General features: G+C 36.7%; 1 protein-coding gene across 4 annotated transcripts in view; it reads left to right on the top strand.

Moving 5' to 3' along the window:
• The window catches only part of PIBF1 (progesterone immunomodulatory binding factor 1), a 201,140-nt gene that overhangs the window by 49,564 nt on the left and 137,272 nt on the right, over nucleotides 1-14,304 (top strand). The gene's annotated exons all lie outside the window — the stretch shown is intronic.

Consider the following 14,304-nt stretch of genomic DNA (forward strand, 5'->3'; position numbering starts at 1 on the left):
TGTGTGACATATGCAAATAGAAAAGTTGATTATATAAGGTCTGAATCTCAGGAGAAAGATCTAGATGTGAGCTAGACCTGTGGCATAGGTGATACTACTATTTTGTTTTACAAATAAGTACTTATAGTCCTGTGACTCAATTCTTTTATGGATTTTATAATAAAGGCTTTTATTGGCCAACTTAATAACCTTAAAATTTATGGGATTGTTTCTATGGTAACGTGTGGTTACTTCCAAACAATTCACATAGACACATAAACCTTGGTATGTAATCATTTTGAGAATGCACTGATTTTTTGGTTTTTGTTGTTGCCGTTGTTGTTTTACTTTTTAAAGACTCCTTTAAAATGCATTCCCTGGTAACATAAATTGATGTAAACTAGCCCCTATTCTCTAAGATGATTGGTAGAGGTAGGTTGAGAAACAGTCGACAGAACCATTTCTGGAAGCAGGGAAGCTGAAGACAGGTTTCGTTTTTCCCTGTGTTGTTCTGACTCCATAGCCACGTCAAAGTGGATACCACCTAGTCAGGGAATTCCTGGGACTGGGGCTACTGCCCTAGAAACCCCAGTCAGCCACCAGATCCAGAATGACCCCATGGATATTGAAGCTAGGGTGGATGGTTGCCACCAGGTGGTGCCAAACTGCATCCCAGGCCTAAAGACATTTGAATTGCACAGGACTTCTAGCCAGCTGTATGTAGTGTAGGCTCACCTTTATCATTGTATTAACCTCACAATAATCCAACCCTGTGTTTTGTGTGGCTGAATCTTTTTTAATCCCAGTTTCTTCATTCTGGCAGGATTTAACTATAGTTAGAGCTTACGTTCCACTGGTCTTTCACAAGGTAAAAATAAATTGCAACTTATTTCTTTTTAAATCTTACAACTTAAAATAATTAAGGAACGGATTTTAGTATTCCTTGTTATGAAACATGAGATTCAGAAAACACAAGTGTACACATTTAGATATCTTTGTGTCTGAGCAAATTAATCATGTGCTTTGGACTTATACGTTTAATTGTGTCAGTTTTATTTTAGCAAAGTATGCTGTTACAATATGAATTAAAATGGATAAAGTACTTACACTGGCATATTGGTACTTAGTCTCCTTGCCTCTTGGCCAATAAACATTTTTAGGAGAAAGTTAAATAATAAGATTAGAGAAATATATTTTGCCTTTGATTTCTATAGGTTGGGGCATATTAAGAGAGTACCTTTTTAAAGACTTAAATATAAGACATGACACCATAAAACTAGAAGAGAACATAGGCATAACATTCTCTGACATAAATCATAGCAATGTTTTCTTAGGTCAGTTTGCCAAGTCAGTAGACATAAAAGCAAAACTAAACAAATGGGACCTAATCAAACTTACAAGCTTTTGCACAACAAAGGAAACCATAAACAAAATGAAAAAACAACGTATGGAATGGGAGAAAATATTTGCATGTGATACAAGGCTTCATTTCCAAAATATACACGCAACTCATACAACTCAATAACAGAAAAGCAAACAACCCAATCAAGAAATTGGCAGAAGACCTAAATAGACATTTCTCCAAAGAAGACGTACAGATGGCTAATAGACACATGAAAAGATGCTCAACATTGCTAATTATTAGAAAAATGCAAATCAAAACTTTAGTGAGGTATCACCTCACACCAGTCAGAATGGCCATCATTAAAAAGTCTACAAATAACAAGTGACAGAGAGGGTGTGGAGAAAAAGAAACCCTCCTACACTATTGGTGGGAATGTAAATTGGTGTAGCTACTATGGAAAACAGAATGGAGGTTCCTTAAAAAACTGAAATTGGAGTTGCCATACAATCCAGCAATCCCACTCCTGGGCATATATCTGGAGAAAACTCTAATTCAAAAAGATATATGCACCCAAATGTTCATAGCAACTCTATTTACAATAGCCAAGACATGGAAGCAATCTAAATGCCCATAGACAGATAAATGGATAAAGAAGATGTGGTATATGTATACAGTGAAATACTACTCAGCCATAAAAAAGAATGAGATAATGCCATTTCAACATGGGTGACCTAGAGATTATCACACTAAGTGAAGTAAGCCAGAAAGAGAAAGACAGATAACATATGATATCACTTATATGTAGACTCTAAAATATGATACAAATGAACTTATTTACAAAACAGAAGTAGACTCACAAACAGAAAACAAACTTATGGTTACCAAAGGGGAAAGGGAGTGGGGGAGGGATAAATTGGGAGTTTGGGATTAGCAGATACAAACTACTCTTACCTAAAATAGATAAACAACAAGGTCCTACTGTATATCACAGGGAACTATATTCAATATCCTGTAATAAACCATAGTGGAAAAGAAAAAAAAAGATATGTACTCAAGGGTTGAGATTTAATAAAGTAATTTTACTGCTTTAAGAAAAGAGAGAGAGAGAGTGCCTTTTATTTTCTCCTCTTAGATGTGGAAAAGAAAGATGGAATTCAAGCCATGCAATCTTGGTATCTGCCCCTGCAGTCAGTCATACCAGTAGTTTGTGAAGTTAAGGTGTTGAGAGGGAAGAGGAAGAGAAGAGATAAAGATCTAAGAAAAGGCAGAGATAAGCAAAGAAAGAACTTGGGTATTTGGGTACATCCAAAATACTATAGTTGGGATTATAATGTGTATGTATGCTTTGGCTCAGTCTATGAGTTAGGTTTCTTGTCTTTTTCTGTACTTTATATATAGTTGCTTTAAAATGATATTTTGGAGCTGTGGGAAATAATGAGTGAAACTCACTATGGTGGTGAGATTTATTGTATAAAAAACTTCTTACATAGTAGGACCGTCTTGCACATTTGGAAGAAAAGCATTATTCCCTGAACAGGGAGTATATTATGAAAGAGATTTGGAATGAGACTAAACTTAAATCTTGGCTCTGCCACTTACTAGCTGAGTGAATATGTCACTTAATATCACTGAAGTTTAATTTTCTCTTTTATAAAATGAGCTCATAATACTCTTTCACAGGGTGATCTGTAAGGTCTAAATGAGATAATATGTGTAAAAAGTACAGTATAAATTATAAATCTGTATGTAAATGGTAGTTATTTAGATACCTTTTGCTTATGAGAAATACTTTAAAAAATTATTTTATCCATTGTGTTGACAATTTAAGTAAAATGAGCATTATATAAAAGAAAACTGGTAGCATTATGGAATTGTTTATCGTCACTGAAAGGCACTATTACAAAACATATAATTATTCTTAAGTATTGATCTCCGTGGCATTTAACCACTTGTGTTGAATGAGACAATATAGACAGAGAGTCTGCATGCCATTTGTTTCAGTCCAAATTTTTGCATAAGATGGCTAACTTATTTGTTCCTGATTAATACTGTGAGATAATGAAATAAGAGGAGATAAATTCAGCTGATTGTTTTTTCAGAAAGTAAAACTACCTTTACCTAAGAAAGGCTCATTATTATAAATAGTCTCATTATTATAAACACAGAAAGAGCTAGGCTCATAGTAATGCTGTAAAAAGGGTAAGGATGAGTTTGTTAGAGATATTCATTATACTCTTTATACTGCACAGAATATGGAAATTCAAATTGCTCTACAGTTATTTGAAAGGGGGAAGGCAGTAGGGAAAAGGGATCAAAAATATGTTTTTAAATGTAACAATTAGTATTGCTTTAGTGATTTTATTTTCCCACTGTATCAAGAAAAGCTATCTTGACCACAGTTTATCATCCTCCAAAAGTACTCAAGAAGAAACTTAATGACGTAAACTTAAAATATGCATAGAATCTCAGAGTGATAGTAAACACTTTTGAATCTTGAATCTAAGTTTATTTACAAAGGTTAGTTGAGTATACCTAATGCATTACAATAGGTGAATTGGAACTAGTGTACAGAGGTTCCGTTCATGATTTAAGAAATATATGTCCTCATTAGTGCTTAAACAAACTTCTTTCATTCATATCCTACCGGATACCTGTATAATTTTTAAAGTTCTTTTATGGAAAAACTTAAGAATATTCTACTTTATCTTTTCAGCTAGACTATTCTGAAAGTATATGGCTTTACAGATAAAGCCATAACTCAGTATCTTAACTTCTCAAATAATTGTAAATGAAATTTTATTGTTAGCTGTCTTTTATTGTCAACTATATTCTTTATGCCTATAAGTGATTACACATGCATTCACTGCTTAATTCATAATATTTAAGAATTTCAAGGTGTATAGGGTGTTCCAGGTATGAAGCAAGGACAGTTCGGGTTATGCAAAAACTTAGATTTTCCTTCATTGTATCATTCATAGGGTGGTGAGGGAGGCTGGTAAAGGGTAGGGTCAGATTTTTAAATGTCCTGTTGTCAGGTTATGTGGGGACGTTTTACAGTAAAAGGATGGCATGATATATTCATTTTTTGTAACCATGGTTGCGGTGTGAGGTGGATTATGGTTGAAAAGGACATGGGGGCAGAAAGATTGGTTGGGAGACAGTTGCAGAGTTTAAGTGAAGATGAGAAATGGAATAAGAGCTGAATTTAAAGATTATTTAGGTAGTAGAATTGACAAGACCTGGTTATTGACAGGAAGTGGACCAGAATAACTCCAGCTCTTCTGCTTTCCTGGTCTCAGAGAGGTGGATTGTTAGGCACGGCCATTAACTCAAGGTTGTAGACAAGATTGAGAAAGGAAGATAACACTTAATTCCTGATGTTTTACAGATATGGCAGCTCTGATCAAGCCCCAAAGTACTTCTCTAAGATCACATGGTTTATTTGTCTATTATTCATTAAGAAATTTTAAATTTTATTATTACTTATTTTATTATTATTTATGAGGTAACATTGATTTATAACATCAAATAAGTTTCATGTGTACAGCATTGTATTTCTACTTCTGTATACCCTACAACATGCTCATCACCAAAATTTTATTTTTCACCTGTAATCGTACAGTTAATCACCTTTACCCATTTTGCCTTCCCCTTCCCCTTCCCACCACCACTCCATTCTCTGTATCTACGTGTTTGTTTGGTTTGTTCATTATTTTGTTTTTATTTATTTATCAGTTTTTCATATTCCACATATGAGTTAGATCTTACGATATTTGTCTTCCTCCATCTGACATATTTCACTTAGCATAATACCCTCAAGGTCCATCCATGTTGTCACACATGGCAAATTTCATCTTTCTTTATTGCTGAGTAGTATTCCATTGTTTGTGTGTGTGTGTGTGTGTGTGAGTGTGTGTGTGTGTTATATATATATATATGCCACACCTTCTTTATCCATTCATCTGTTGATAGGCTTAGATTGTTTCCATATCTTGGCTATTGTAAATAATGCCACAGTGAACATAGGGGTGTGGATATCTTTTCAGATTAGTGTTTTCTTGTTCTTGGACTATATACCCAAAAGTGGGGTAGCTGGATCATATGGTAGTTCTATTCTGAATTTTTTGGGGAATCTCCATACTGTGTTATAGTGGCTGCACCAATTTACATTCCCACCAGCAGTGTAAAAGGGTTCCCTTTTCTCTAGATCCTCTTCAACACATGTTATTTCTTGCCTTTTTGTTAATAGCCATTCTATCAGGAGAAGGTGATAGCTCACTGTGGTTTTGGTTTGCATTTCCTTATTAATTGGTGGTTTTGAACATCTTTTCATGTGCCTGTTGGGCATCTGTTTGTCTTCTTTAAAAAATGTCTGTTAATCTCCTCTGCCCATTTTTTAATCAGGTCGCTTTTGTTGTTGAGCTGTATGGGTTCTTTATGTATTTTGGATATAAACCCCTTGTTGCATATATCATTTACAAACATCTTCTCTCATTCATTAGGGTCATTGTTGAGTTATTAATGGCTTCCTTTGCTGTGCAGAAGCTTTTTGATTTGATGTAATTCGTTTCTTTTTGCCTTTGTTTCCCTTGCCTGAGAAGACATATCTAGAAAAATATTGTTAAAATTGATGTCAAAGAGCATACTGCCTATGTTTTTTTCTAAGAGTTTTATGGTTTCAGGTCTTACATTCAAGTCTTTAACCCATTTTGAGTAAACTTTGTGTATGGTGTGGGATAGTGGTCTAGTTTCGTGTTTTTGCATGTGGCTGTCCAGTTTTCCCAACACGATTTATTGGAGAGACTATCCTTTCTCCACTGTATGTTCTTTGCTCCTGTGTCGTAAATTAATTGTCCATATGTGTGGGTTTATTTCTGGGCTCTCTATTCTGTTCCATTGATCTGTGTATCTGTTTCTCTGCCAGTACCATGCTGTTTTGATTACTGTTGCTTTGTACTATAGTTTGAAACCAGGGAGTGTGATGCCTGCAGCTTTGTTCCTTTTTCTCACAATTGCTTTGGTTATTCAGGGCATTTTGTGGTTCCATATAAATTTCAGAAAGTTTTGTTCTATTTCTGTGAAAAGTATCTTGAGATTTTGATAGAGATTACATTGAACCTGTAGATTGCTTTAGATAATAAGGACATTTTGACAATGTTAATTCTTTCAATCCATGAGCACGGAACATTTCTCCATTTATTTGTGTCTTTTTCAATTTCTTTCAACAGTAAGATCACATAGTTTATAACTAGAAAATTTTCTCTACTGTGCCCCAGATACAACTCCCCTCACTTCTCAGGTAAGGCCCTGAGGCAAGAAGCGACCTTAAGGTGTTGAAGCTTCTCCAGCAGTTTTCTCTGTTTTCCCCATGATACTCTTAGAAATGTTATAATTTTCTTTATATACAATAAAAAATATTGGGAAACATTGCCCCAATTATCATTCTCTAAGTGAATACCTTCATATTTTTAATTTAGATTTTCATATTTTAAAAGTTTTGTATTGAAGTATAGTTGATTCACAATATTATATTAGTTTCAGGTGTGTAGCATAGTGATTCAGTATTTTTATGGATTATACTCCATTTAAAGTTATTACAAAATCATGACTATAATTCCCTGTGCTGTACAATATGTCCTTATTGCTTACTTATTTTACACATAGTAGTTTGTGTCTTTTAATCCCATACTCCTATCTCACCCCTCCCCTAGATTTTCATATTTAGATAACATACTAACAATAGCTACTATTTATTGAGTATACATAAATAGATGTATCACATACATTATAGAGAGAATTAAATGGGACAGTTTATGAGGTTATAGGTATTAGTATCCCCATTTTACAAATGTGGAAGCTGAGACACTGAGAAGCTGTTATTTGTCTATGATCATAGACTTTTTAACTGGTGAAACTAGGTAGCTCTGACTCTGCAGTGTAATGCATACTCCCATCTTACTGGGCAAGGCTATGAAAATTGACAAAAGATTTCTTACTGAAACCTAATTTTGGACTTCCCTGGTGGCGCAGTGGTTAGAATCCACCTGCCAATGCAGGGAACACGGGTTTGAGCCCTGGTCCGGGAAGATCCCACGTGCTGCGGAGCAACTAAGCCCGTGTGCCACAACTACTGAAACCCGAACGACTAGAGACACTGCTCCGCAACAAGAGAAGCCACCGCAGTGAGAAGCCCGCGCACTGCAACAAAGAGTAGCCCCCACTCACCACAACTAGAGAAAGCCCGCATGCAGCAACGAAGACCCAACACAGCCAAAAATAAATGAATAAGATAAATAAATTTATTTTTTAAAAAAAAGAAAGAAACAAACTCTAATTTTAGTGGCAATGTTTTTAGAAAAGAAACTCGGTCTTTTAAGAGAGTTTGCAAACCCTGCTTCACACTTGAGGGCTGAGTGCGGATTATTAGAACTTTATAAAAGCAGTAAAAGCATTCGTAATTTTGAAAATTAGGGAAGAGGCCTTTATTTTTCTATAAAATGGTATAATTTTTTGACAAGGTCTGCCTCTCAGACACTACTCTGCACTTATAACTAGAGCCCATCCCCTCTTGCTGTATAAGGACACACTCCAGAAATTCTCCTCTATGTCTCCTATATTGACAGTTTTCCCCTCTCTGCCATGTATAAACATATTATTTCTCCCCTTTTTAAAAAGCCTCTTTTATCTCCACTTCCCCCTCCAGCCAGTGCCCCGTTTCTTTGCTCCCCTTTGTGACCAGATTCCTGCAGAGTTTATATACTCATTCCTTACCCTCATTTTTAAAATTCCACTACCAAACTTTGCCCCCACACCAGTCCAAAAAAGCTGTTCTTATCACAGCCCCCAGAGACCATGTTCCCAAAAAGTCTAGTGGTCAGGTTCTCTTCTTACCTTGCTTGACCACAGCGATATTGAATATAGTTGATCACTCCCTACTCCTGGAAACACACTCTCTTTAATGGCTTCCAGGATCCCACACTTTGACTGTTCCCCTTCCTCACTGGCATCTTTACTGGTCTTTCCTGTCTCCTTGATGTCTTTTGCAGCTGCCTCCGTGACATTTCCACTTGGTTATCTAATAAGCGTCTTAAATTTAACATGTCCAGATGCAAACTTCTGTCCCTCCAACCTTGCTCTGCCTCAGTCTGACCCAGTGTGATTAAGGACAACTCTAGTCTTCTTGCTCAGGCCAAAAACCTTGAGGTCATCTTCAACATCTTTTTCATATTCCATGTGTTATTCATTAGCAGATCCTTTTGATTGTGTCTTCAGAATTTATTGATCTTTTATCATCAATAAATACTACCTTGGTCCAAGTTATCATTATCTCTTGATTGATCTTTTATCGTCAGTAAATACTACCTTGGTCTAAGTTATCATTATCTCTTGCTCTGATTACTGCAAGAGCCACTTAAGTGGTCCCCCAGCTTCCTTCTGTGTTCCTGTTAAACAGTAGGTCAAATTGGATCACTCCTCTGCTCAGATAAAAAGACACTCCATCTCACTCTGTCAAAGTTTAAGTGATTAAAATGGCCTGTGATGCTACCTCATCTGTGCCCAGCGTTCCCACCCTCATTTTGCTACTCTGTTCTACTCACTTACTCAATCACACTGCCTCCTGTTCCTTTAACAGTGGCGTGTTTCCCACCTCAGGTCCTTTGTATTTACAGTTCCCACAGCTTAACCACCACTTCTGGATACCCTGCAGCCCTGTCTCCTCTCTTTCTCCACATCTTCAGATGTCACCTGCTCTCTCCCATCTTTCTTGACCACCCTGTTTAAAATTGTGAAGGCCCCCCACTCCTCCCACACCTACTAGCCCACACCCGTCAGCCCCTTCTCTGCTTCATTTTTCTCCAGAGCACTTAGGACCTACAGACATACATTTGGTTTCTTTCCTACTAGAATGCAATCTCCACGTGAGTACGGACTTTCCTCTGTTGTTCACGGTTGGATTCCCAGGTACCACTGTCTGGTCTGTTGTAAGTGCTCAATAAATATTTGTTGAATGGAAGAATGAATTGCTCCTACTTTTGAGAAATCAGACTGTTGCTTTAGATGAAATGAAAAGCTGCACAAAATTTATAATGAGATGGATTTGATCAGAACCAAGCATGGTGACTGACATTTGTAGTACCTCAATTAACCATCCACCAGAGTCACCTAGTTTCATTTCAATATATTACATTTTATTCCATCAGCTACTTGTTAAACCTCAACACATTAATGGATTTCAAAGTGTTTTGTATTTTGGTGCTTACCTTTGTTTTATAATTTAAAAAAATCATTTATCTACTTTTGGCTGAAGTTTTGATATCTATAAAATGAAAAAAAAATGTGCTTGAGCACCAACTAAAGTAAAAGGATAGGAAAATGTAGCGTCTTCATTTAACAGTAATCTCAAAAAGTTTCCACTCTTAAAATGCGTAACTTCCCCCAAGAAATTGTTACATAAAATTTGTACTTTGTTGTTTTTTTCATGTCCTATTCATTCACTTTTCAACTATGTTAATTAAAGGAAAAATTATCAGTCATTGATTATATAATAACAGATAATCCACTTGGAATTCTTTTATTTCATGCCATCTTTTTTTTTTTTAAATCTTTATTGGAGTATAATTGCTTTACAGTGGTGTGTTAGTTTCTGCTTTATAACAAAGTGAACCAGTTATACATGTACATATGTTCCCATATCGCTTCCCTCTTGCGTCTCCCTCCCTCCCACCCTCTCTATCCCACCCCTCTAGGTGGTCAAAGAGCACCGAGCTGATCTCCCTGTGCTATGCGGCTGCTTCCCACTAGCTATAAAAAAAAGGGCCTCTCACTGTTGTGGCCTCTCCCGTTGCAGAGCACAGGCTCCAGATGCACAGGCTCAGTGGCCATGGCTTACGGGCCCAGCTGTTCCGCGGTATGTGGGATCCTCCCAGACCGGGGCACGAACCCGTGTCCCCTGCATCGGCAGGTGGACTCTCAACCACTGCGCCACCAGGGAAGCCCAAAATGTTAGCTTTCTAAAAAGCATTTCTAGGGATTAGATATTTGAATTTTTATATTTTAAAACATTTGTTATAATGTTGGCCAACTCCCAGCATCTTTCTCTGTTACGATTACATTTGATTATATACTCGGTTTGGACTTTTAAAACTTTAGCTCCATTAGCTTGTTCATGCTGTCAATTTTTATAGTTTGTCTTTTGAAGAACATTTGAATTCCTGTTATTTGTTCTGTAATTGTATTTCTGTTACATTTTCTAATGCATTTAACATTTTTAAATGGATGGTTTATTAGTTATATGGCAGTTATGGTTTTATCTGTGACAGGAATCAATCCATCTAGTGTTTTTTTTCAAACCAGTCTGAGTTTCAAAGAGCATGGGCCAGACAAACAAGTGTATAATATATTCACAATTCTTCCAAGAATTGTTTTTGATTTAACATCTACTTGTGTTAGGAGATAATCATGTAATATAAATCTCATAATGACAAAATTTCCCAAGGAGAAGATTTCTGTGAAACAAGGGGACTCTTCAGAGAGGCAGCCTAGTATGATGGAGAGCATAGACTCTAGCACCATATGGTTTTGGTTCAAATTTGGGCTCCATAGCTTACTTGCCACGTGACTGTTGTAGGCAAATACTTAACTTCTCTGTGTTTCAGTCTTATTCGTAAAATGGAGATAATGATACAACCTACACTTTTTGCAGTTGTCATGAAGATTAAATGAGTTATTATATGGGCTTCCCTGGTGGTGCAGTGGTTGAGAGTCTGCCTGCCGATGCAGGGGACACTGGTTCATGCCCTGGTCCGGGAAGATCCCACATGCCGCGGAGCTGCTGGGCCCGTGAGCCATGGCCTCTGAGCCTGCGTGTCCGGAGCCTGTGCTCCGCAACGGGAGAGGCCACAACAGTGAGAGGCCCGTGTACTGCAAAAAAAAAAAAAGAGTTTTTATATGTACACTGCCTAGCAAAGTTCCTAGCACAGGGTGAGTACTCTGTGTTTGCTATTACTGTTATCGTCAGTGGAAGAATCACTCAGTTTCTCTTTCTCAAACTTAATTTGAAACATTAAAAGTCAATAATATTAAAGGAAGTATTTCTAATCTTTATGTTAAAAGGAATTGTGTTGCTTCTTACTGAAGTATGCAGGTTGTGACAGGATGTGGAAGACATGTTGCCTGATAAGAACGGTTTACAGGGACTTCCCCAGTGGCACAGTGGCTAAGAATCCGCCTGCCAGTGCAGGGCACACGGGTTCGAGCCCTGGTCCAGGAAGATCCCACATGCTGCGGAGCAACTAAGCTCATGCGCCACAACTACTGAGCCTGAGCTCTAGAACCCGCAAGCCACAGCTACTAAAGCCCACACGCCTAGAGCCCATGCTCCTCAACAAGAGAAGCTACGGCAATGAGAAGCCCGTGCACCTCAGCGAAGACCCATTGCGGCCAAAAATAAATGAACAAATAAATACATTTATATATAAAAAAAAAAAAGAACAGTTTACACGGAAATCTTATCAGCAAGCACCTATGAGAGGATCTACTGGTAGAAACTTCAACTTCTAGCACTTTCTTCCATTCATTTCAGTTTTTCTCTTTTTGAATTACCTTTTTTTATTGGTCCTTCAAGCCCCAACTTACATGTCTTCCCATCATTCACTCATCTGTTCCTCCAGTTAAAAATAATCAACTCCTCTTCTTTGTGGCCATAGAATTTTGTTCATGCCTAAATATAGTACTAATTATAGTTAACCGGATGGTGTAGATTGTAGCCTGGTGAATGCCCTGGTATCTTCTAATGACACCTCCTTTCATAAGCCCTAATGTTTGTTTATTCTGGGTTTTATTTCTTTCTCTGTTTCTTCCTTTCTTTCTTCCCTCCCTCCCTCCCTTCTTTCTTTCTTTCTTTTTCTTCTTTCTTCCTTTCTTTCCTCCTTTCCCCCTTCCTTCCATCCTTCCTTTCTTTCTTTTTTCTTTCTCTTCCAGTTTTGAAATACAATTGACACACAGCACTGTATAGTTTCAGGCGTCCAGCATAATGATTTGACTTACATACATCATGAAGTGATGACCACAAGAAGTTTAGCAAACATCCATCATCTCACAGAGATACAAAATTAAAGAAATAGAAAATTTTTTGCCTCACGATGAGAACTTTTAAGATTTACTCTCTTAACACCTTTCGTATGTAACATACAACAGTGTTCATTGTTTTCATCATGTTGTGCGTGACATCCCTAGTACTTATTTACCTTATAACTGGAAGTGTGTACCTTTTGACCCCTTTCATCCAATTCCCCCTCCCCCCATCCCCACCTCTGGTAACCACAGATCTGATCTTTATTTCTGAGTTTGTTTGTTTGTTTCTGAGGTATAATGACCTACAATACTATGTTAGTTCCTGTTCCACAGCATAGTGATTTCATAGTTCTATACATTTCAAAATGATCACCATGGTAAGTCTAATTACCATATTTGCTTTTATTTCTGTTGCCCATTTTTGCAGTAAAGAAAATATATATAGTTAGGGACTGAAGCTTTGCCATCTGCCAGCTAAGCATTCATGATTAATTCGTACTGTAAATGTATCTACTTGGAATTTTGCAACTGAAATAGCTTATAGAATAATAAGGCTATAGTATTTGAGAAATGAAAGTTGTGACCAATTTTGGATGGTTTACTAAAATATATAGATCCTCTAGGGATGAAAAATATATAAATGTTTAATATACTTTGAGAATTTCATTCTATCTATAAAATTAAAAATTTCATGTTTCAGTTAATTTGAGAATAGTAGAATATTTCTGAAGGTCTTTGCAGTCAGGATGATATCAGAAAATAATGACTTGCTATTTTATGATATCTACTTTAAAATGTATCTGCACTTAGATAATAGTGTACAAAAGTTATTTTCTTTTTAATAAGAGTTATCTATATTCCAGTTTTTTAAAATTATTTTATTTCTGGCTCATAAGCTATTTTACTGATGAATCTCTATTGGCTGACATATTCTAAGTTTTTAAATTGTTGTTAGCATCACTGTACAAAAGATGACTAAGCACTGCCACAGCAAGTATGACCACTAAATATTTCTATCTAATAGTTATTAGATAGATTTACTCAAACTGTGTGGATTTTCATGGCTCCCTACTGACATTCTCCATCAGTAATAAAAACCAAATTCTAATATCCAATCCAGTTCTTTATGGGAGATAGGTTGATGTGATGTAAAAAACACTCACATTGGAGTGAGACATAGCTGGACTCAAATTATGGCTTTAACACTTCGGCTGTGTGACTTGGGCCTAGGGACTTAAGCCCTCTAAACTTCAGTTTATTCAGCTGTAAAGCAGCTTAGAAAGTATAACATCAAGGATTTGTAGGGACTAAGTGAGCACAATCATTTATGTTATACTCCAAATTTATTTATGTTATAACTCTGTTAGAGAAGAGGATTTTCAAAATAAATTAAGTGACTCTCTGAAAGAAGAGTTACTGTTGGTATTTTTCTTGATTCAAACTTCCACTTTGATTAAAAAACAAACAGGATTTGATCTTTGAGGGCCCATATCTGTCTGTATCAGTCTTAATTACTCACTATTGTTACCTTCCACCTTTTGGACATTCCCCTTAACTGTCATTCAATGTATCGTTCTGTCAATTTCAGTTCCTGCTGTCACCAGCACTGTAAGTGGATGACTCATAGTCTGACCTCATACTTCCTTAAGCCCTGCATGAGTATTGACCTTCATCTCAGCTCTTTCATATAGCTACTCTAATGTCACACCCTGCATCTTATGAACTAAAATTCCAGGGCTGAAGACACTACTCTACCTCTGAATCACTGTTCTCCGACAGCAATCTCTAGTTTTCCATCTTGCCTGTGCAGCCACTTCCACTTAATCTGTTAGTTAGTTATTTTATCAGGACTTCAAGTCCTTTGTCCCTTACTTTCTCCTAATCTCAGTCCTTCTGTGTTCCCTTCT

Source organism: Neophocaena asiaeorientalis, unplaced genomic scaffold, assembly GCF_003031525.2.
Source record: "Neophocaena asiaeorientalis asiaeorientalis breed wild unplaced genomic scaffold, Neophocaena_asiaeorientalis_V1.1 scaffold212, whole genome shotgun sequence".
In the NCBI taxonomy this organism is placed as follows: domain Eukaryota; kingdom Metazoa; phylum Chordata; class Mammalia; order Artiodactyla; family Phocoenidae; genus Neophocaena; species Neophocaena asiaeorientalis.